This window comes from Macaca mulatta, chromosome 12, assembly GCF_049350105.2.
Source record: "Macaca mulatta isolate MMU2019108-1 chromosome 12, T2T-MMU8v2.0, whole genome shotgun sequence".
NCBI classification, from domain to species: domain Eukaryota; kingdom Metazoa; phylum Chordata; class Mammalia; order Primates; family Cercopithecidae; genus Macaca; species Macaca mulatta.
Genome location: NC_133417.1, coordinates 111465639 through 111488802, shown reverse-complemented (window position 1 = coordinate 111488802; position 23164 = coordinate 111465639). Strand labels below are relative to the sequence as shown.

Below are 23164 nucleotides of genomic sequence, written 5' to 3'. Positions count from 1 at the left end.
AGTGCCATACAACTCACTGCATCCTCAACCTCCCAGACTCAAGCACGCCTCCCACCTCAGCCTCCTGAGAAGCTGGAACTACAGCCGTGCACCACCACGCCTGGCTACTTATTTGTATTTTTTGTAGAGATGGGGTTTCTCCATGTTGCCCAGGCTGGTCTTTAACTCCTGGACTCAAGTAATCTGCTAGCCTCAGCCTCCCAAAGTGCTAAGACTATAGGCGCGAGCCACTGCACTCAACCAAAGTTATTATTTTAAAAGTTCCTTTGAATGAGTGAGTGGAAGGTGCTACAGTGTGACCATGATTGTAACTCAGTAAAGCCTAAACAAGCCACTAGCATCTTATTCTATGGACAGTTTCATTCCGAAGATATCAAGCATCTCCAGAGCCTGTGGTAAAGATAATGATCTGGGCTCTTTTCTATCCTCCTTCTTCCAGCAACTCCACCTGGACCTCTGCCACTCCAGGCAAATCAGCTGTCCTGTCAGGACCTGCTTGGACTGTTCTTTCCGTCTATTTACATTGCCACTGTGAGGTTGACTCCCTTCTTCAGGATGGCTGAAAAGATCAGTTGAGATCTCCTTTTGAAAATTCAGGGGACCAGGTGCAGTGGCTCACACCTATAATCCCAGCACTTTGGGAGGCTGAGGCGGGTGGATCACCTAAGGTCAGAAGTTCGAGACCAGCCTGGCCAACATGGTGAAACCCTGTCTCTACTAAAAATACAAAAACTAGCCGGGTGTGGTGGCAGGTGCCTGTAATCCCAGCTACTTGGAAAGCTGAGGCAGGAGAATCGCTTGAACCCAGGAGGCGGAGGTTGCAGTGAGCCAAGATCGTGCCACTGCACTTCAGTCTGGACGACAGAGTGAGACTCCATCCCCATACCCGCTCCCAAAAAATGGTTAAGGTCCAGACACATGCCTTACAACTGTAATCCCAGCAGTTTGGGAGTCTGATGTGACAGGATCACTTAAGCCCAGGAGGTAAAGGCTGTAGTGAGCCATGATCATGCCATTGCACTCCAGCCTGGGTGACAGGCTGAGATCCTGTCAAAATAATAATAATAATAATAATAATAATAATAATAATAAGTAAATAAAAATAAAAGTGGTCAAGATAAGTCAGGCACTGTGGTGTGTATCCGTATTCCCAGTTACCCAGAAGGCTAAGGCAAGAGGATCACATGAGCCCAGAAGTTTGAGACTATAATGCACTATGATAGTACCTGAGAGTAGCCACTGCACTTCAACCTAGGCAAAATAGCAAGACCTTGTCTCTTTTTAAAAATGGTTAAAACAGTAAGTTTTGTGTGTTTTTTACTACAACTTTTTTTAGAAAGAAAATTTTCTAAAAATTCAGTACAGAGAGCTCCAACAGAACAGAAGAAACCCAATGAACCTGGACATACATTGATAAGTTTGTGAAGGGGATCAGAATATGCCACCCCCAAATATATCACTTTGGTATAAGGTTTATTTTAAGCTGAAGGCAATTAAGAAATAGTGGACACAGGAAGAACCTTTGCTCTCTTCCTTTCTGCCTAAAACCAGTGCATAAATTTCCCTTTGTACAGATAACACAAGTTTCCATTTATAAAGATATGTTTGTCTCTAGTACCAGGAGAGAAGAATAACTTTTTTTTTTTTTTTTTTAAATGGAGTCTTGCTCTGTCACCCAGGCTGGAGTGCAGTGGCGCGATCTCCACTCACTGCAAGCTCCGCCTCCTGGGTTCACGCCATTCTTCTGCCTCAGCCCCCCAAATAGCTGGGACTACAGGCGCCCGCCACCGCACCCGGCTAATTTTTTGTATTTTTAGTAGAAACAGGGTTTCACCATGTTAGCCAGGAAGGTCTCGATCTCCTGACCTCATGATCCGCCTGCCTCGGCCTCCCAAAGTGCTGGGATTACAGGCATGAGCCACGAGGAAAACATTTTTTAACCACCAGACTATCATCACTGGAGATGACACTGAATTGAGTCTGCATAACAAACTTGGGAGCTTGTTTGGAGGTTCTAGCAGGGAAGCACAGTTACTCTTATACCCTTGACCAAAGATCAGTCCTTCTTTATCAGGGATAGTCATCCTCTTCCACCAAGCGTGCAGCTTTGGGAGGATGCACATGGGGTGGTGAGGGAGGAAGAGGACACCCACCTAGCCATCCAGATCCGCTGAATCAACCTTGGCAATCAATGGGGTGAGAGATGTCACAACCAGATTGCCCTCACATCCTCCATAACAAACTTTACTTAACAAGCCTTGTCTACTATACATTTCCTAGTCACCTGCCCACAATTTACTGCCCCTAGAAGCCCAAACCACCTCACTTCCCTTTGTCTAGTCACTTCTCTACAATTTATCACCCTTTGTTAAAATGGCATGTAAGCTCCAAACCGCTTCTTTGGGTTTTTAATTCTTTTCTGTGAAGACCCTGTGTGCTCGTGAAATAAATCTTTTCTCCTGTTAATCTGTCTTTTGTCAGTTCAGTTTGCAAGCCCCAGCTTCCAAATTTAAGAGGGTACACAGGAACTTTTTCCTCCTACATTACTTTGTGTTTTTTTTGTTTGTTTGTTTGTTTTTTTGAGACGGAGTCTCGCTGTGTCGCCCAGGCTGGAGTGCAGTGGCCGGATCTCAGCTCACTGCAAGCTCTGCCTCCCGGGTTTTTACGCCATTCTCCTGCCTCAGCCTCCCGAGTAGCCGGGACTACAGGCGCCTGCCACCTCGCCCGGCTAGTTTTTTGTATTTTTTTTAGTAGAGACGGGGTTTCACCGTATTAGCCAGGATGGTCTCGATCTCCTGACCTCGTGATCCGCCCGTCTCGGCCTCCCAAAGTGCTGGGATTACAGGCTTGAGCCACCGCGCCTTGCAGTGGTGTATCTAGGCTGGCAACTATAGTAGATCAATTCTTAGTACCCCCTTTTTCAATATGACCAGAATAATTTCAGTAATATCATGAAATGAAACAAAAACTGCAGATGGTGAGGTGTTTTTTTGTTCGTGTGTTTGTTTTAGAGTCTCCTTCTGTTGCCCAGACTGGAGTACAGTGGCACGATTGTGGTTCACTGCACCCTCAACCTCCTGGGCTCCAGTAATTCTCACATCTCAGCCTCCAAGTAGCTTGGACTACAGGCATGTGCTGCCACGCTGACTTTTACAGACAGGGTCTCACTATGTTGCTCTGGCTGGTCTCGGACTTCTGCACTCAAGCAATCCTCCCGCCTCAGCCTCCCGAAGTGCTGGGATTTCAGGTGCGAGCTACCACACTGAGGCATGAGCTACCACAGAATTTTTTTTAATTGAACCTCATAATATATAATTATACCAGGAAGCTAAATTAAAAATAAATGAGTAATATATAGCCACAGTACAAGAAAAGAAAAAATGGACGATGATTTCCTCCCAGTTTTTATATCTAACTAACAATTTGACCATAGATCTCTTGGTTACAGTACGACATAATAATATTTTATGCAAATAATTGTCCAGCAATTAATAACTAAATTTTTAAAAAACTGAAATGTCTGCAGAAGATACAATTTAGGCAACTACTAAGTCACATCATTGCCATATGCCTTTACTTCTTGATTCAGTTTGTAGTTTTAAAATAGAATATTTAAAAAAAAATTTTTTTTTTAACTTTTTCCTTCCTCTTTTTTTCAAGTTTTTTTTTTTGAGACAAGGTCTTGCTCTGTCACCCAGGCTCCAGAATGGAGTGGCACAATCACACCTCACTGCAGTCTCAAAGTCCCAGGGTCAAGTGATCCTTCCACCTCAGTCTCCCAAGTAGCTGGGACCACAGGGACAAGCCACCATACCCAGCTTTTTTTTTTTTTGGTAGAGACAGAGTCTCATTATGTTGCCCAGGTTGGTCTTGAACTATTGGGCTCAAGTGATCCTCCTGCCTCAGCTCCCAAAGGGACCATTTTTTGAAATAATTTTTAGACCAGGCACTGTGGCTCATGCCTGTAATCCTAGCACTTTGGGAGGCCAAGGCAGGCAAATCACCGGAGATCAGGAGTTCAAGACCAGCCTGGCCAACATGGCGAGACCCCATCTCTACTAAAAATACAAAAATTAGCTGGGCGTGGTGGTACATGCCTGTAATCCCAGCTACTGGGGAGGCTGAGGCAGGAGAATCGCTTGAACCCGGGAGACAGAGGTTGCACTGAGCCGAGATCGTTCCACTGCACTCCAGCCTGGGCGACAGAGTGAGACTCCATCTCAAAAAAAAAAAAAATTTAACGTAAAAAATATCCAAATTCAGCCAAAAATTTCATCTATGGACTAAAATTTACAATTGCCAAAGGGGAAAAAAAATAGTACACCTTGAAGCACTTTTTGTTTCACTGTTTAAAATTTTTAAAAACTAAAACTTCCAAGAGAGAATGTGGAATAAAGAAGTTGAAATGCCAACTTCTGCTTCTTTATTTTGCCATGGTTGTGCTATCATTATGTATTTTGAATCTATTGCTTGAATGCAGGCCCATGTAGATCTCAATGGGAAAATACAAGCTGTGCCAATGTTTTGGAACCATTATCAACTTAATCTCAAGAGAAAGCGTATCTGAATCAACACACAGCATCAGGGCATCTTTCTAAATGGGAGTTGTTTCAGTTATCTTCAGTGTAAAATACATTGTCAATTAAAGAGAAGTAACAAAAATTAAAATAAGAACAGTTATTTTTTATGTAAAATACATTCTCTATTTAAGAGTAGATTATACATATTCATGAAACTACAGCTCATTATAATCACAGTAATTGTTCACAACTTAAACCAAAATCAACATGAGGTCTCTTGAGGGGAGGAGTAGTTCATCATTGAGTTGAGAATTGCTGGCACATGGTGCCAACAAACAGCAGAAGGGCTTTAGTTGGTTTTATTATCGTTTTTTAAATTCCCTACAGACAGTAGTCCCTTTATTGCCTACACCTGGGTGGACTGCTGCCTACTACATGACCTTTCATCATACCTCCATTCCGTAGTTAAGCTCGGCATGGTTGGTTTTGTTAATTTCATAATGCTTTATAATGCATTCAGGTTTTAGTAGGGAAACATTGGAGATTCATTTTCTTTTAATGAACAAATCTAAAGTTCCTTATGCAATCAAAATAAGCACCCAGTGACTTACCATTCTGCATATTCAATTTTCCTAAATGGAAGAAACTCAATAGGAAAAGAATTAGAAAGAGATACAAAAATTGAAAGTGCAAATTGCTGGAGGATCCAGACAGTGTCCATGAGTGAGGAGGACAGAGGAGAAAGGTATGGAGCCGGGATGCAATGCCCTGCCAAAAGCGGGCAGGTGGTACTGGGAGTAAGCCACTACGCAGGCAGCTCAAACAGTATCCTTGTTGGGACATGGGTCCAGTGTACCCAAATCTGCTGATTTTTTCATGAGGAGCCAATAATCTAGATGGCTAAGATTCCTGACTTCTAAAGGTTGGAAATTAATTCAAACTCTAGAAAACACTGCTTCACAAACAAAACACATTCACAGCTGCAGTGAGCCCTCAGGCTACCAATTTCCTAATGAAAAATGCAAAAGTAGCAGCTGAACAAGTTTAAAGAGATTGAGAAAATATGCTGTTTTATCTGATCCTTTTCCTTTCCTAAAATGTGGCATTTTGGAAAACTCCAGATACGCTTACATCATAGCCACAATTATTTGCAGTTTAATGAGAAAAGTAGCATAATTAGAGTAGGTAATTGGGAGTGACCTGAATGTCCACAGCAGCCCTTTCTCTTAAATCAGGGCCAACAATGGTGTCACCCAGATGCTGTTGACTAACTGATGTACAACAGATTTACTTAACCACTGGCAAACCACATTTCCTTTTCCAGGGCAATAACTTAAAAGATTATGTATCTCCCTTTGTTGCAGAGAGAGGAAATACTTCCTAGACTCAGGGCAGCTGTGACCTGTTCTCCCAGAGAAATCATTAAACCACAAGGATTCAGACAGAGCCCAGAGCCCTGAAAACTTTGGTCACGCGCTTTCCCGCAGCAGCCACGGGCACCGGCAACTTCTGAGAGGTGAGTGCTTGCTTTGCCCCCCAAAGCTTCACACCCCGCCTGCATGCCATTGTGTCTGAGCCAGTAGATTGTAGTTAAGAAAACCAACCTAAAAATGCTTTGTATCTGGATCTCTTTTGAATTTGCATTTGACATATTAAAAGTAAGGTTTATTCAAATTAGTGATAAAACAGAAGTTGTTCCCCGCATTTCTGCAGGTAATGAGAACTTCGGAAATCTTAGTGGAAGAGATGGAGAACTAAGTCCTCCACAGACTTTCCCACTAAGTATCCTCAAGACTCACTTTCTACACGGAGCAAAACAGAATTAGAAGCAAGAATCTAGACAAGGCTTTGTCCTCATTTAGAAGCCTTTAAGAATTCTCTGCTTTAAGTGGATGAAAACTTCCTTGTATGGCTGGGTTGCCATGGTTCCTTGCTGTGACCCCCAGGGCTACTGAGCCTGCCACTGTGAGTCCATTTCAGTCTGGAAAAAGCTTTGTGTGTCTCCAGCCTCACAGTTTAACCAAGTAAGGGCCCCCCAAGTCTAATCTCCTTCCTGACTACCCTGAAGAGCCAGGCCTAAGAAAGGCATTTACACAAGATAGTCATCACCCTGTATGACGGGAGGAAAAAACTGAAGTGTCTTTGTTTCTCATTAATCAGCTTCTTTGTAAGAAAGTGTCCTTTTGTATATCTCTTTTCCAATGCTTTTGTTCCAGATTTCTTTTTCAAACAACAGCAAAAAGGTTAGAAAAGATAATTGACAAAAATTAATATGACCTGATGATATCATATTCTCCCAAATGTCTATTTCTAAAATTTCTATCATCAGAGTTTTTAGATGTTTGGGGGAAATATGCTATTTTAGCATCACACAAGAAAGAGCAAGAATAATACTAACCTTAATGATATCAAAAGATGAAAGGCCAAGTTAGCAACCCCAATTTTTCTCGTGGGGTTGATGGGAGGGGAGGGGATAACCTACTTAAAATCGCCCAACCCTTTCTCACTATTAAATCTTCATTAGATTAATATGAATCTTCTCTTTTACAATGTAATATCTTCAAAAGAACAGTTTTCTAATAGTGATATTTCAAGCATTAGTGGAGAAATGCTATTTGTATGAAATGGGAGATCCTATTCCCCAGAATAATATGATAGTGGCATTGTGTATCTTCCATCTCTGAGCCCAGTTGGCCCTGTAGACCTCCTTGCACACATTCTCCTGTCAAAAACCCATTAAGACCAGGCATGGTGCCCTATGCCTGTACTCCCAGCACTTTGGGAGGCTGAGGCAGGAGGATTACTTGAGCCCAGGAGTTTAAGACCTGCCTGAGCAATACAGTGAGACCCTGTCTCTAATTTTATTTTTATTTTGAGATGGAGTCTTGCTGTGTCGCCCAGGCTGGAGTGCAGTGGGCACTATCTTGGCTCACTGCAACCTCCACCTCCTGGTTCAAGCGATTCTCCTGCCTCAGCCTCCCAAGTAGCTGGGGACTACAGGCGCACGCCACCACTTCTGGCTAATTTTTGTATTTTTAGTAGAGACAGGGTTTCACCATATTGGTCAGGCTGGTCTCGAACTCCAGACCTCAGATGATCCACCCACCTCCACCTCCCAAAGTGCTAGGATTTCAGGTGTGAGCCACCACGCCCAGCTCCTGTCTCTATTTTTAAAAATAAAAAAGTATATTATAAAAAGAAACCCCTTGGGCCGGGCGCGGTGGCTCAAGCCTGTAATCCCAGCACTTTGGGAGGCCGAGGCGGGTGGATCACGAGGTCAGGAGATCGAGACTATCCTGGCTAACATGGTGAAACCCCGTCTCTACTAAAAATACAAAAAAAAAACTAGCCGGGCGTGGTAGCGGGCGCCTGTAGTCTCAGCTACTTGGGAGGCTGAGGCGGGAGAATGGCGTGAACCCGGGAGGCGGAGCTTGCAGTGAGCCGAGATCACGCCACTGCACTCCAGCCTGGGAGACACAGCGAGACTCCGTCTCAAAAAAAAAAAAAAAAAAAAAAAAGAAACCCCTTGAAATACTAGCCATAACAGCCTTCAGAAAATTTGCAAATGATTTTTTAAAAAGTGGCAAAACTGTCCTGAAATCCTTCTACCTGGCAGAAGTTTTGCTATCCCTTCCTCTCATACACTCAATTCTGTAAATATCTCTTCCAATAAGGAGATGGATAGCCCAATGATTAAGTCTCTTAAGATAATGGTATTTGAAGTCAGAACATCTGGAACCAAACCCCAACTCTGCCACTTACACGAAAGGCTCTCTTAACAGATCTCCAATTAACTGGCCCACCAGCTTAACCAATGCACCAAACAGCCTGGCTGGTATCTACTAGACCCTTAATGCTCCGAGGTGGCAAGTAGCTTATCTCTAGTACACCTGAGCACTTCAGCTTCTTTTGCATAACAGATCAACTGCAAGTCATGCCTTAGGGTGTCTAACGGAAGCTCTTCAAACATACATCAAACTATAAGGCACATTTGCAGAGATATTTTATTTATTATTCCTTTTATTTATTGTTTCTTAGACTAATTTCAAAGCTAAGCAAGCATGTGTTTTAATTGTTTTAGGTGGTGGCTAAAACATAAAAACGCATACACTTTCCTGGGTTTCATTGTGTACTGTGCTTAAACTACGCTTGGCACGTAGGACAGTCCTTGATCAATGGCATTTCTCTTGTCGCTTTTTATATTCTTTGCTACTCAATGGTTCCTGCTCTAGAGCCAAAAATAAACTCATAAAGTAACCACAACTTCCTGAGATTCTCCTCAATAATGGCTTTTACAGATGAAATTGTGATTTTGTGTGATTACAGAACATAGTATAGACTATAGTAAATACTAATACTGCTAATGCAAAGGAATGGAAACTAGCAGAGCTCTACTAAGTACCCCCTTCACTGACCACATCTATTCATCCAGTCTCACAAAACACTGAAAAATATGCCAAGATTGAATCAAGGGATTGCGGGTAGGTGTGGAAGAGCATATATTCTCATAAAGCAGAGGGATATTTGTAGTTTGAAAAAGTGCACCCCACTTTTTCCGACCCCCACCGTGAGAATTCCTGCTTTAGATTTCCTAGACTTGGTCTTTAACAGTGGACAAAAACAAAAGCCTGTGCTTCTCTGGCAGCTGACCTTTCACGGCCTAACAATGTGCACTTTCAGGTATCACATGGTTAAGCTGAAGTTAGACTATACAAAAATAAAGATAGCAGCCGGGCTCAGTGTCTCACGCCTGTAATCCCAGCACTTTGGGAGGCCGAGGCAGGAAGATCACTAGGTTAGGAGATTGAGACCATCCTGGCTAACATGGTGAAACCCCGTCTCTACCAAAAATACAAAAAAAAAAAATATATATATATATATACACACATATATATAGGCGTGGGGGCGGGCGCCTATAGTCCCAGCAACTCGGCAGGCTGAGGCAGGAGAATGGCATGAACCCGGGAGGTGGAGCTTGCAGTGAGCCGAGACTGTGCCACTGCACTCCATGCTGGGCAACAGAGAAAGACTCCATCTCAAAAAATAATAATAATAATAATAAATAAATAAAATAAAAAATAAAGATAACTAGCTGTCAGAGGTAAGCTCGCCACATCAAGGCGTGCCTACCTTCCAGCTCCATACTTCTCATCCCTTGAATTTATGAATTCTAAGTCCTGCCTCAGGTACACAGATGTGCCCACATCTGCCAGGCCCATAGATGGTGACCAGGGAAAAAAATCAAACCTTTAGGCCGGGCACTTTGGGAGACTGAGGTGGGTGGGTCACAAGGTCAGGAGTTCGAGACCAGCCTGGCCAATATGGTGAAACCCCATCTCTACTAAAAATACAAAAAAATTAGCTGGGCATGGTGGCGCATGCCTGTAATCCCAGCTACTTAGGAGGCTGACGTGGAGAATTCCTTGAACAAGGGAGGTGAAGGTTGCAGTGAGCCGTGATCACACCACTGCACTCCAGCCTGGGCAACAAAGCGAGACTCCATCTCAAAAAAAAAAAAAAAAAAAAAAAATCAAATCTTTAAGGCCAGGCATGGTGGCTCATGCCTGTAATCCCAGCACTTTGGGAGACTGAGGTGGGTGGATCAACTGAGGTCAGGAATTCAAGACCAGCGGGGCCAACATGGTGAAACCCCATCTCTACCAAAAATACAAAAATTAACCGGGCATGGTGGCGGGTGCCTGTAATCCCAGCTACTCAGGAGGCTGAGGCAGGAGAATCACTTGAACCTGGGAGGTGGAGGTTGCAGTGAGCCGAGATTGTGCCATTGCACTCTAGCCTGGGCAACAGAGCGAGACTCCGACTCAAAAAAAAAAAAGTTAAAATTCACAATTAACCAATATCCATCTCTTCACTATCAGGACACACTGAAGCACAGAAAGTAAAATCTCCTGATGAGCCTTATACCATGCATTTGAAAAACATTCCATCTCTGCTAATTTAACTTAACTTTTCATAAGCAAAAGCCTACCCAGAGAAAGGAGGGGTGGGTGCCCCCATCCATAACTGATTTTCAGCCTGCAGAACAGCTAGTAGCAGTGATTTCCATTCAAAAAACAAACTTGTTACACCAACACATGCTGGTCAAAAGAATTAATTTGTACAGTATGTTCATGGCTTACTTTTCTCTAGGATTGCATGATGAATTTTTATGGAGGGTGGTGGGGGAAGGGAAGAACCACATTCAAAACCCAACATCATTCTTCTCTACACTGTCATTTCAAAAGCCAGATAAAAGTGGAATGAGGAATGCAGCCGTTCTGAACACCACCCTCCATTTCATTCTGGAACCAGGAAGGTACACCCAGGCATGACAATAGCTTCTCTCCTCACAGAAAATTAACTGGTAAGTGCTGTCCTGTTTGTTTTCCTCAAACTGACACATTTACAGCTGACCTGATGAGGATTCCTGCAGATGATTTATTTACAAAACAGTATTTGACTAACTACCAGCTGGCAAAAAAGGAAAAGGACTACTGATCGTTTACAAAATGCTCTGTCTGCAGATTCATATTTTTGGTCTTGGCAAAAGTGTTTAGGGACGATCCTTCAGGGTTCGCTACAGCTGCTGATTAATCCTAAAACACTGCAAGAGAGAAAATGAGCATGTTGCTGGGGTGGGCGGACAAAGAAGAACTTTCAGTAATTTTCTCAGCTTTTACCTACATAATTACAGCTCATAAATCTGGCTTTTAAGGAGTTGTGATCTAGAAATAGTCAAACATCATTTGTGGAAGACTCACTGTTGAGAAACTAGTAGAAAAAATTGGTACTCCGAGAGGAAAACTGGTATCGCCCTCTTTAGATTACAAGGTGGGAAAAAAGTTCTAAACTGAGTTGTATTGCGGTTCCCTGCCACTGGCTCCCCATTTGTATGATGAAAGGTTTGTGATTTGTTGTGCTCTCCCATTTCTTTGTTGTTGTTGCCTTGTCGAATCTCGCTATCAATTTCTTGTTAGAATAATTGGTATCTGGGCTCTCCCAACAAGGGGTAGATGGCTAAATGCAGGGAAGACTGTGGGAGAGAAGAGTTCAGCTATTCAGTTGTTCCTTTTCTAGTCAGAAACTGTGAGCACCAATTGCCTTTTATCTTTTCCTCTAAAAGAAAGCTAATGAAAACCAAATAAAGTTTGATAACAGAACTTTCACTGGCAATAATGCTCTTAAACTGCCTTTTTCACTTAAGGCAGACTCATTCACTCAAGAATCCACAAACCTGTTGTTACATGAATCCGATGGTATTTTCGTTTAAACAAAACAAAACAAAAAAGGCCAAGGGACTTTTCCTGGGTCTCAAGTTACAAGTAATTATTCTTAGTGAATAATTCTCATCATATTTGTACATCTTCCAGACACTAGATTATTATGTTTTTCATGGCCTATTTTGTTATTTTATCTGATTTAAGTCACTTAGTTTATAAAAGGTCATACATTTTCTGTTACTTGACCGCTAATTGTCATGTCCCTGAGATAAATATTTAATAACAGATCATGTTAACCAGAATTATAATCATGTAAAAATAAATGAAGTAGAAAAGATTGAATATGCAAAACTGATAAGAGATGTGTTACTCTGATGGTGAGATTATAGATGTGTCAAGGAGAAAAAACTTCTGTTCCCTCTTAGATTTGTTATTAGGCACCAGCAAATGAAACTGACAGAAGAAAGATTAGCAAGAGAAAACAAAATTTAATTGTATGTATGTAGATATGGGCGTTCCCAAGTAAATGTGACTCAGAGGTTGCTGAGTGAGCTATGATTGTGCCACTGCATTCCAGCCTGGGCAACCAGAACCTAACCCTATCTAAAAAAAAAAAAAAAAAAAAAAAAAAAAAAAAACAAGTGACTCAGATGGGCAGTTAGAATTTGGGGCTTACATGCCATCTTTTTTTTTTCTTTTTTTTTAATGTGTGTGTTTTTTTGTTTTGTTTTGTTTTATGTATGCCATCTTAATAGAATAGGAGAAATGGAAGAGAAGGGCACTTAGGGAAAACAAATGACTTTTTGGAAACATAAATGGGTCCTTAGGAGAACAGACCAGTGATATGATAGTTTTGGTGACAATATCTGTTCAGGTGTGGTGCAGAGACTTCTCATCTCTGGTGATAAGGGTCAGTCTTCCCTGATTGCTTCCAGGGAGGGAATCTATGGCAAGTTAAGGTTTCTTGAGTTCTTTTGGAAGGCTCTGCTTTTAGGCAGATAAGAGATTTCAGAACTCAAATCCCTTCTGCTCAAAATAGTTTTTATGCCACCCTTGTGTATTCTATACTGCTTCAGGCAATATATCCATTCCTTTTCCCCAAACTTAGTCTAATGGTACATTATTTTTATAACGTTAAAACTTTATAATATTGCCAGGTGCAGTGGTGTGCAGCTAGAGTCCTAGCTACTCAGGAGGCTGAGGCAGGAGGATCTCTTGAACCCAAGAGATGGAGTCCAGCCTGGGCAATATAGTGAGACCCTGTCTCTAGGGAAAAAAAATAACCATCTATTTTTTTTCAGGTATGAATTACCATATAAACCACAAAGTTAAACTTTTAAATCTGGTGGTGATACTCAGTCCTAATTCACCTGGTTTCTTTGGTGACATTAACTTCAGTATGGCTACTACCTCATCATAGACACTATGCCACAATAAAAACTGGTAGTAGAAAATTAAAAGGTAGAAAAGGGATAACCAGTTAAATCAAGATTAATAACATAGCACTCTCTTGAACTTGGACGATTTCCAAATATGCCTCAAATCTATAACTGCACAGTATCTTTACACTTGTAATTTTGATTTTGCCAAGTCGTCCCGAGCTTTGCCTCTAACTTGTCTCATGGCATGAGGCAGTGTAAACTCTCAGGACCTCAGCTTCCTTTCCTTTACAATAAATCAAATGGACAAGATTCCTTCCAAAACTCTCCAATTCCTTTTTGGGTTTTTTTTTTACCCCTTCTTATTAAGTCGTTACTCAATGTGATCTATATAATGGGTTATCTAGCATATACAATGGGTACTTAATATTTAGTGAAAAAAATCTTCTATTCAGACTCTGTTTTCATATTTTTCAACATGAACTTGATCTTATTATGTTCCGATTATTTTACTGAGACTCAAATAAGTGGAAAAATGTTCTTCATTGTTAAAGAAAGTGGCATCAATAGGAATAAAATATAACATGAATCAGGCACAAATTTTTGCTAGAAATTACGCAATCCTCCCTTCATTGGAGTGGAGAAGGGCAGGGGTGAGGAATGGGACCTGGCTTTGCCTACAGAAAAGTTTATCTCTGGGCGAAGCAAATTGACCTAGGGGAGATCCAATTGCCCAAACTTGGTCTTGTTGCCTTTTATTCAGCAAACAAACTCAGCTAGCCCATGTAAATCGAGTGTGTGAAACATTGCAAACAGCAACTCTCTACAGGACAGGTGCAAATAAAGACTTGTTTTGCGATAAAAAGAATTCAACAAAGCAAATAAATAAGGTATGTTAGGGCTTTTTGGATGATGTAATATTTTTGTTTTACTCTCAGTTTTCACCTTCATCGTCAGGCAGAGGAAGATGGAAACTGTAAAATTTGGGTTACTTATTTGGAAGTCTAATATTTTCCCCTGTCAGAGAGGTGTTTAGCATTAACTAAGAGAATCTACCTGTATTTGTCATTGTCAATCAAGCAAATATTGACTGAACCCTCAGTTAGTGTGATGGGAGAAGACAGGGGATTTTAATGGTAACTTGTTAACCTCAGAAAGCTTTGAGTTGTGCTGCCTGGGACACAGAATTAAGTTCATAAACTAAGAAGTTTTAAAACTGTGTAGTGCCTAGAGAATATAGAGTTCAGAAAAGAAAGGGATTGGATTTGAACTGAAGTATGAAGGCTCACAGTTCATGGGGAAGGTGAGAAGGTGAGAGGGTTTTGGTGTGCCATCATAGGTCCTAGTGAGATGAGAAGATCTGGACTTTGGCCAGCTGCTGGGGCATACCAGAAGTCCTTCCTGGCCTGAGTAGCCTTGCGGAAGAACTTACTGGGAGGGAGGAGCTTGGCACAGCCTTTGACCTCTGAGAGGAGAGGAAATGTGAGATCAGCATGCAAATAAAAATGGAAAGGCTGGGCACGGTGGCTCATGCCTATAATCCCAGCACTTTGGGAGGCTGAGGCGGGTGGATTACCTGAGGTCAGGAGTTCGAGACCGGCCTGGCCAACATGGCAAAACCCCATTTCTACCAAAAATACAAAAATTAGCTGAGCATGGTGGTGCACACTGTAATCCCAGCTACTCAGGAGGCTGAGGCAGGAGAATCACTTGAACCCAGGAGGCGGAGGTTGTGGTGAGCCAAGATTGCGCCACTGCACTCCAGCCTGGGTGACAGAGCAAGACTTCGTCTCAAAAAAATATATAAAAATAAAAATAGAAAGAGTTGTTTCCACTAAAATCTCAGAGCACAGGCAGCCCTATTTTGGGACAACTTTAACAAAAAATATATATATATATCATAAGAGAATGGAATTCTCTGGCCTCCTACCTTCACTTCATCCTAAAACTCTACCCAATTTTGACAAGACAAGAAGCCCAGTGATATGGCAGCATACCTGTAGAAACGTGGCACCCAAGGAGGAGCAGACTTGTACACAAACACATGTAACTCACCTGGCCCTGGAAATACTTTTTTTTGTTGTTGTTGTTAGAGTTTTCGCTCTATTGCCCAGGCTGGAGTGCAGTTACGCAATCTCAGCTCACTGCAACCTCCACCTCCCAGGTTCAAGCGATTCTCCTGCCTCAGCCTCCTGAGTAGCTGGGACTGCAAATACTTTTTTTAGAGAACTCTTTTCGAGCATGTTTCTCTGGCAAACACAGAAGTCAATGTACCAGTCAATGGGGACACTCCAATGACTCCTGAGTTACAACTGTAAATACTACCCCATTTGTACCCACTGTCAACTGAGGAAATTTTTCAGGTTACAACCAAAATATATTTGTATGGCACTTGACATTTTTCACTGTCTATTCTTGACAAGACTGCCCATTACTATCTTCTAGGGAATATACATCTAACTCAAACGTGTAATGAAGGTTCTGGCTTAAGTCTTTAAATCCTGTAACCCCAGTGTTGCCGATCTGTATATACAATTTCAGAATTTAACTAGGCCAGATAATCCAGCCGTGCACAAAGCCAGGTCACCCAACTAGGATCAGGAAGCTCCCATTGTTTGCACCGAGTGGGGTTTTAAAATTCCACAGAGGCCTACCAGTGGGCTGGGAGGTGTTCTTAGAACACCAGAAACAGGAGGCCCTGTTGTTATCACTGGCAGTCCCTAGATGACAAAGTCTTGTGTAAAGTGAAATGTAAAAAGTAATTTCTTTCACAAAGTTTAGCACATAAGGAATTCAATAAGGAGAGGTTGTAGTCTTCCCTCCGGAATCACGCAAAAGCAAAGCAGATTTCACATGTGCTTAAAATGGCACCCAAGGTCACTCTCTGAAATGCTAATTTTATGTTTCTTTTTATACAAAATACAAAAATGTTAACCTTCCAAGTCAACCAGTCAATCTCCTAGTATGATAATTGAATGAAGGCTGGGCATAGTGGTTCAAGCCTATAATCTCAGCACTTTGGGAGGCCGAGGCAGGCGGATCACCTGAGGCCAGGAATTTGAGACCAGCCTTTAGTAGAGATGCTGTCTCTACTAAAAATACAAAAATTAGCCAGAAGTGGTGGCGTGCACCTGTAGTCCCAGCTATTCGGGAGGCTAAGACAGGAGAATTGCTTGAACCTGGGAGGCAGAGGCTGCAGTGAGCTAAGATCGTGCCACTGCACTCCAACCTGGGAGACAGAGCAAGACTCCGTCTCAAAAAACAAAACAAAACAAAAAGTAACTGAATGAATTGGGTACAGTTCCTCCATGTTAAGTGCTTTACATAACTGGATACAGTGGAGACCAATATTCAACAAAAAGTGATCACTATAAACACGTGAACTATCATCATTATGGAAGTGCTCGAGGAACACTAAGGGGTGGGTCAGGCATGGGATAAAGGTGGAGTTAATCTGAAAAAGAAAGAAAAAGAAAAGACTTCATGGAGAACGAGTTTGAAAGGAGGTAGACAACCTGGCAGCTTGAAAAAAGTGGAGAACCCAAGTAGGAATATGTATGTGCCTGCTTGAATTTTCATTAGGACCAAATTGTCCATAATGGCATGAAAAATAACAAAATACGAAGTTGAATCAATGTTAGATCATTGAACCTAGAAAAAATGGCATATAGATATGACATCCTTAATTTTTCATAAAACTCTGTCTTTAACAGTTTATAATGATAAACCTCTAATTGAGTAGAAAAATCTGGCAATGAAACATTTTACTTAATTGTATAAGTGAGAGTTGACAGAGCCTTTTCTTTATTCAGTTGTGCCATATAAAAATGATATTTGCAGGCCGGGCACAGTGGCTCACGCCTATAATGCGAGCACTTTGGTAGGCTGAGGCGGATAGATCACCTGAGGTCGGGAGTTCGAGACCAGCCTGACCAACGTGGAGAAACCCTGTTTCTACTAACAATACAAAAAAATTAGCCCGGCATGGTGGCACATGCCTGTAATCCCAGCTACTTGGGAGGCTGAGGCAGGAGAATTGCTTGAACCTGGGAGGCGGAGGTTGCAGTGAGCTGAGATTGTGCCATTGCACTCCAGCCTGGGCAATCGGAGCGAAACTGTATCTCAAAAAAAAAAAAAAAAAAAAAGAGTAAAAATGCTATTTGCTATTCACAATAGCGAAGACCTGGAATCAACCTAAATGCCCATCAGTGATAGATTGGATAAAGAAAGTGTGGCTCATATACACCATGTAATACTATGCAGCCATGAAAAGGAATTAGATCATATCCTTTGCAGGGACATGGATGGAGCTGGAAGCCATTATCCTCAGCAAACTAATACAGGAACAGAAAACCAAACACGGGGCCAGGCACGGTGGCTTAGGCCTGTAATCCCAGCACTTTGGGAGGCTGAGGCAGGCAGATCACCTGAAGTCAGGAGTTCAAGACCAAACTGGTCCACATGGCGAAACCCTGTCTCTACTAAAAATACAAAAATTAGCCAGTCATGGTGGCGCACACCTGTAGTCCCAGTTACTTGGGAGACTGAGGCATAAGAATTGCTTGAACCTGGGAGGCAGAGGTTGCAGTGAGCCAAGATTGTGCCACTGCACTCCAGTCTGGGTGACAGAGTGAGACTCGGTCTCAGAAAAAAAAAAAAAGAAAGAAAGAAAAAAGAAAACCAAACTCGGCAACACGGCATGTTCTCACTTATATCTCACTTATAAGTGAGAACTGAATGATGAAAACACATGGACACATGGGGGTAACAACACACTGGGGGCATGTGGGAGGGCTGGGGGAAAGAGAGCATCAGGAAGAACAGCTAATGGATGCTGGGCTTAATACCTAGGTGCTGGGTTGATCTGTGCAGCAAACCACCCTGACACAAATAATTTACCTATGTAACAAACCTGCACATCCTACATCTGTATCCCAGAACTTAAAAGCTGAAAAAAACAAACAACAACAAAAAAGTGCTATTTTTTTTTTTTTTTTGAGACAGAGTCTTACTCTGTCACCCAGGCTGAAGTGCGATGGGTGCAATCTCAGCTTATTGCAACCGCTACCTCCTGGGTTCAAGCGATTCTCACGCTTCAGCCATCAGAGTAGCTGGGATTACAGGCGTGTGCCACCATGCCTGGCTAATTTTTGTATTTTTAATAGAAACAGAGTTTCGGCCGGGCGCGGTGGCTCAAGCCTGTAATCCCAGCACTTTGGGAGGCCGAGGTGGGCGGATCACGACGTCAGGAGATCGAGACCATCCTGGCTAACCCGGTGAAACCCCGTCTCTACTAAAAAATACAAAAAAACTAGCTGGGCGAGGTGGCGGGCGCCTGTAGTCCCAGCTGCTCAGGAGGCTGAGGCAGGAGAATGGCGTGAACCTGGGAGGCGGAGCTTGCAGTTAGCTGAGATCCGGCCACTGCACTCCAGCCTGGGCGACAGAGCGAGACTCCGTCTCAAAAAAAAAAAAAAAAAAAGAAACAGAGTTTCACCATGTTGGCCAGGCTGGTCTCCAACTCCTGGCCTCAAGTGATCCATCCACCTCAGCCCCCAAAGTGTTGGGATTACAGGTGTGAGCCACCGAGACTGACTGTGACCTTGACCATTTTTGATCTAACAAAATGGCAATTTCTTATGCTTTGACATAAAAAGTGGATTAAATTTTAATAAAAATAGAAGGCTGGGCCTAGTGGCCCACACCTGTAGTCCCAGCACTTTGGGAGGCCAAGATGGGAGGATTGCTTGAGCCCAAGAGTTCAAGACCAGCCTGGGCACCGTAGTGAGTCTTTGTTTCTTTTTTTTTTTTTTTTTTTTGAGACAGAGTCTCGCTCTGTTGCCCAGGCTGGAGTGCAGTGGCCGGATCTCAGCTCACTGCAAGCTCCGCCTCCCGGGTTCACGCCATTCTCCTGCCTCAGCCTCCCGAGTAGCTGGGACTACAGGCGCCCGCCACCAGGCCCGGCTAGTTTTTTGTATTTTTTTAGTAGAGATGGGGTTTCACCATGTTAGCCAGGATGGTCTCGATCTCCTGACCTCGTGATCCTCCCGTCTCGGCCTTCCAAAGTGCTGGGATTACAGGCGTGAGCCACCGCGCCCGGCCATGTGAGTCTTTGTTTCTACCAAAAATTTAAGAATTATCCGGGCATGGCAGTACATTCCTTGTAGTCCCAGCTACTTAGGAAGATGAGGCAGGAGGTCCCAGCTACTTAGGAAGCTGAGGCAGGAGGACTGCTGGAGCCTGGAAGGTGGAGGCTGCAATGAGATGTGATCATGCCACTGCATTCTAGCCTGCATGACAGAGTGAGACCCTGTCTGGAAAAAAAAAAAGTTATATAGATTTATATATGTAAATATTTGCCTCATTTTATATAAATATTTGTTTTGTGTATTTCTCCACATTAAAACCATAGTAAGCATAACGTTTGTTTGTTTGTTTGTTTTTGAGACATGGCTCTCTCTGTTGCCCAGGCTGGAGTGCAGTAGCACTATCACAGTACACTGTAACCTCGACCTCCTAGGCCCAAGTAATCCTCCCACTTCTCAGTAGCTAGGACTCTAGGGATACACCACCATGCCTGGCTACTTTTTCGATTTTGTAGAAACGGAGGTCTCATTATGTTTCCCAGACTGGTTTCAAACTCCTGGCCTCAAGCAATCCTCCCACCTCTGCCTCCCAAACTGCAGGGATTACAGGCATGAGCCACCACACCCAGCCTAAACATAACATAGTTTTGATGATTGAGAAAGCACTTCCGTCTTCTTTCACAAGACATTCATTGAGCACCTACTGAGCACTCTGCTCCTTGTGAGATAAAAGGATAAGTAAAAGTTATTCCTTGCCCTGGATGTTCTTGGTTTAGTAAGGGAGATGAACACCTTAACAGATCATTCCTCAGAGAGACTGTGTGCGCAGGGATTAAGAAGGAAGGCCCTGCCTGGATGCGGCGGTTTACGTCTGTAAACCCGGCACTTTGAGGGGCTGAAGTGGGCGGATCGCCTGAGGTCAGCAGTTCGAGACCAACCCGACCAACATGGAGAAACTCTGTCTCTACTAAAAATACAAAATTAGCTGGGCATGGTGGCACATGCCTATAATCTCAGCCACTTGGGAGACAGAGGCAGGAGAATCGCTGGAACCCAGGAGCTAGAGGTTGCGGTGAGCCGAGATCGCGCCATTGCACTCCAGCCTGGGCAACAAGAGCAAAACTCCTTCTCAAAAAAATAAAAAAAAATAAAGGCCCTGAGGTCAGACAGACCCAGATGTTTAGTCTGGTCTTCACCACTTTTGCTAAGTGCCAAAGCTCTCTTAGCCTTGTGGAAATAATAACAGTACCTCCCAGGATTCTTGTGAGAGTTAAATGTGACAATGCATGTGAATTGCTTAGCATTGTACTGTACTTAACAAGCACTCAGGAAATGCTGAGTATTACTATAAGTGTTAAGTGCTATTTGCATAATTAGATGTGGTTGGTACTTGCTTCCTTTGAGTAGAATTAGGTCAACTGGTTTTAATTAGAAGCAACAGGGCGGGCATGGTGTCTCATGCCTGTAATCCCAGCACTTTGGGAGGCCGAGGCAGGTGGATCACCTGAGGTCAGGAGTTTGAGACCAGCCTGGCCAACGTGGCAAAATCCCATCTCTACTAAAAATACAAAATTAGCCAAGTGGGGTGGAACACGCTTGTTGTCCCAGATACTCTAGAGGCTGAGGCAGGAGAATCGCTTGAACCCTGGAGGCGGAGGTTGCAGTGAGCCGAAATCATGCCACTGCACTCCAGTCTGGGCAACAAGCAAGAGACTCTGTCTAAAAAAAAAAAAAAAAAAAAAAAAAAAAAAAAAAAAAAAAAAATTATAAGCAACACATGACAGTGACAATGGTTTATAGTGAACTGGTTTGCTCCTCATACCAGTTTAGAGAAAAATCTCATCTTTTCCTGGAAATGGGACCTGTTGTCAGTCAGAAGTGCTGGTGTAGGGAAGTGACTAAACAGATTGAACACACCTCTCAGGAGCGGGGCTGGCTTTTCTAGGTATTCAACATTCTTTTAATGCTTTTGATTAAAAAAAAACAAGGTGGGTTTGGTAATAATGGATTTGATGATAATCAAAAATTCAAATTCTCTTCTTCAGTTCACGTTTGTCTTCTCAGACGAAATAGTTATTGCCAAGATGCCCAGGCACAGGAATGCCCTTATCAAAACCTACTGAATAGTCTTTTCTTCAGTAAATACTCTTGAGCCCTACAGTTTGCCAGGCACGGTGCTAGGCTCTGGGAGTGTGAAGGTAAGCAAAACCACAGGCTGCTGGCGGAGACAGACGTTCTTCAAATAAGCCTCCACATACATAATCATAGTTGCTCTAAGTGAGGAGCTTAGAGTAGGGGCCCTGATTTAGGCGGGGGCATAGGTTTGTGGAGGCAGGGAAGAGTTTGTTTAGGGAAGTAACATCTAAAAGTACCACTTACCCTTTAGAAGAGCTGGAGATTTTCTCTTTAATTCCAAAACCACCAGCAAGCTTGGGAGGTAAAAGCTTAGTCAAATAAATTTTTGGTTGCTATATGGAAAATGCCATGTTGATATAAATTATTTATTCTATCACCCAGTTGTATTGATAACATTAAACATGGCCTTTCCATTTGTCATTGTGCCCCAATGGGGCTCTCATTTTATTAACTGTATTCAAAATAAAACCGTCCACCTTTAGAATGATTTTATCCCTATTAACACACACATATAAATGCGTATTTAATTACAGTTCTTTACATACAACAAACAAGTTGGGAAAAATTTAGATGGTAAAATGAAATGGTTTCTTTCTTGTCTGGGAGAGACTCCTTGTTCTGGAATGATATTTCATGGATAAATATGGTGTTTCTCCAGGATCTTCCTTTTGGGTTTTTGGCAGTTGAGTGGGGAAGGGTGTATTTCAGCACACACTGAAAACTGCTTGTCTTGTAGGCAGGATTATAATACACCAAACAAGCCGGGCACGGTGGCTCAAGCCTGTAATCCCAGCACTTTGGGAGGCTGAGACGGGCGGATCACAAGGTCAGGAGATCGAGACCATCCTGGCTAACACGGTGAAACCCCGTCTCTACTAAAAAATACAAAAAACTAGCCGGGCGAGGTGGCGGGCACCTGTGGTCCCAGCTACTCCGGAGGCTGAGGCAGGAGAATGGCGTAAACCCGGGAGGCGGAGCTTGCAGTGAGCTGAGATCCGGCCACTGCACTCCAGCCTGGGCGACAGAGCCAGACTCAGTCTCAAAAAAATAAAAATAATAATAATATAATAATAATACACCAAACAGGCTGGGCGCAGTGGCTCATGCTTGTAATCCCAGCACTTTGGGAGGCGGGCGGATCACCCGAGGTCGGGAGTTCGAGACCAGCCTGACCAACGTGGAGAAACCCCGCCTCTACTAAAAATACAAAATTAGCTGGGTGTGGTGGCATATGCCTGTAATCCCAGTTACTAGGGAGGCTGAGGCAGGAGAATCGCTTGAACCTGGGAGGCAGAGGTTGCGGTAAGCCGAGATCGCGCCATTGCACTCCAGCCTGGGCAACAAGAGCGAAACTCTGTCTCAAAAAACAATAATAATAATAATAATACACCAAACACTGTGTGAAAGTGGCATTTTCACCTCACACCTAAAATCCCACCACTTTGGGAGGCCAAGGCAAGAAGATCACTTGAGTCCAGGAGTTCAAGACCAGACTGAGCAGCATAGTAAAACCCCCTTCTCTACCCCAAATTTAAAAAAAAAAAAAAAATTAGCTGCATGTGGTGGTGCACACCTGTAGTCCCAGCTACTGGGAAGGCTGAGGTGGGAGGACCCCTTGAGCCCAGGAATTCGAGGCTGCAGTGAGCTATGATCGTGCTAGTGCTCTCTAGCCTGGAGACAGACTCTGTTTCCAAAAACAGAAAGAAAAAAAGTCATATTTTGAGACTTCCTCAGAAATATATTAGATTTCCCAAAATGAAGTTAAAAAAAAAAAAGTTTAGCTATTTTAACTTGTTATTTGAACATTTACAAGAATATTCACACAT

At 42.9% G+C, this 23164-nt stretch overlaps 1 protein-coding gene and 1 long non-coding RNA gene across 7 annotated transcripts in view; one reads left to right on the top strand and one right to left on the bottom strand.

The window, feature by feature from the left end:
• LOC144333462 (uncharacterized) overlaps window positions 1-23164 on the bottom strand; it is a 63650-nt gene that overhangs the window by 36985 nt on the left and 3501 nt on the right. The window lies entirely within an intron of this gene.
• Window positions 5788-23164, top strand: part of CMKLR2 (chemerin chemokine-like receptor 2) — a 49181-nt gene continuing 31804 nt past the window's right edge. Inside the window, exons 1-2 of one of the 6 annotated variants that reach the window (XM_028830542.2) lie at window positions 5788-6036; window positions 10770-10884. The gene's annotated coding sequence lies outside the window, so the exon portion shown is untranslated. 6 annotated transcript variants of the gene reach the window in all.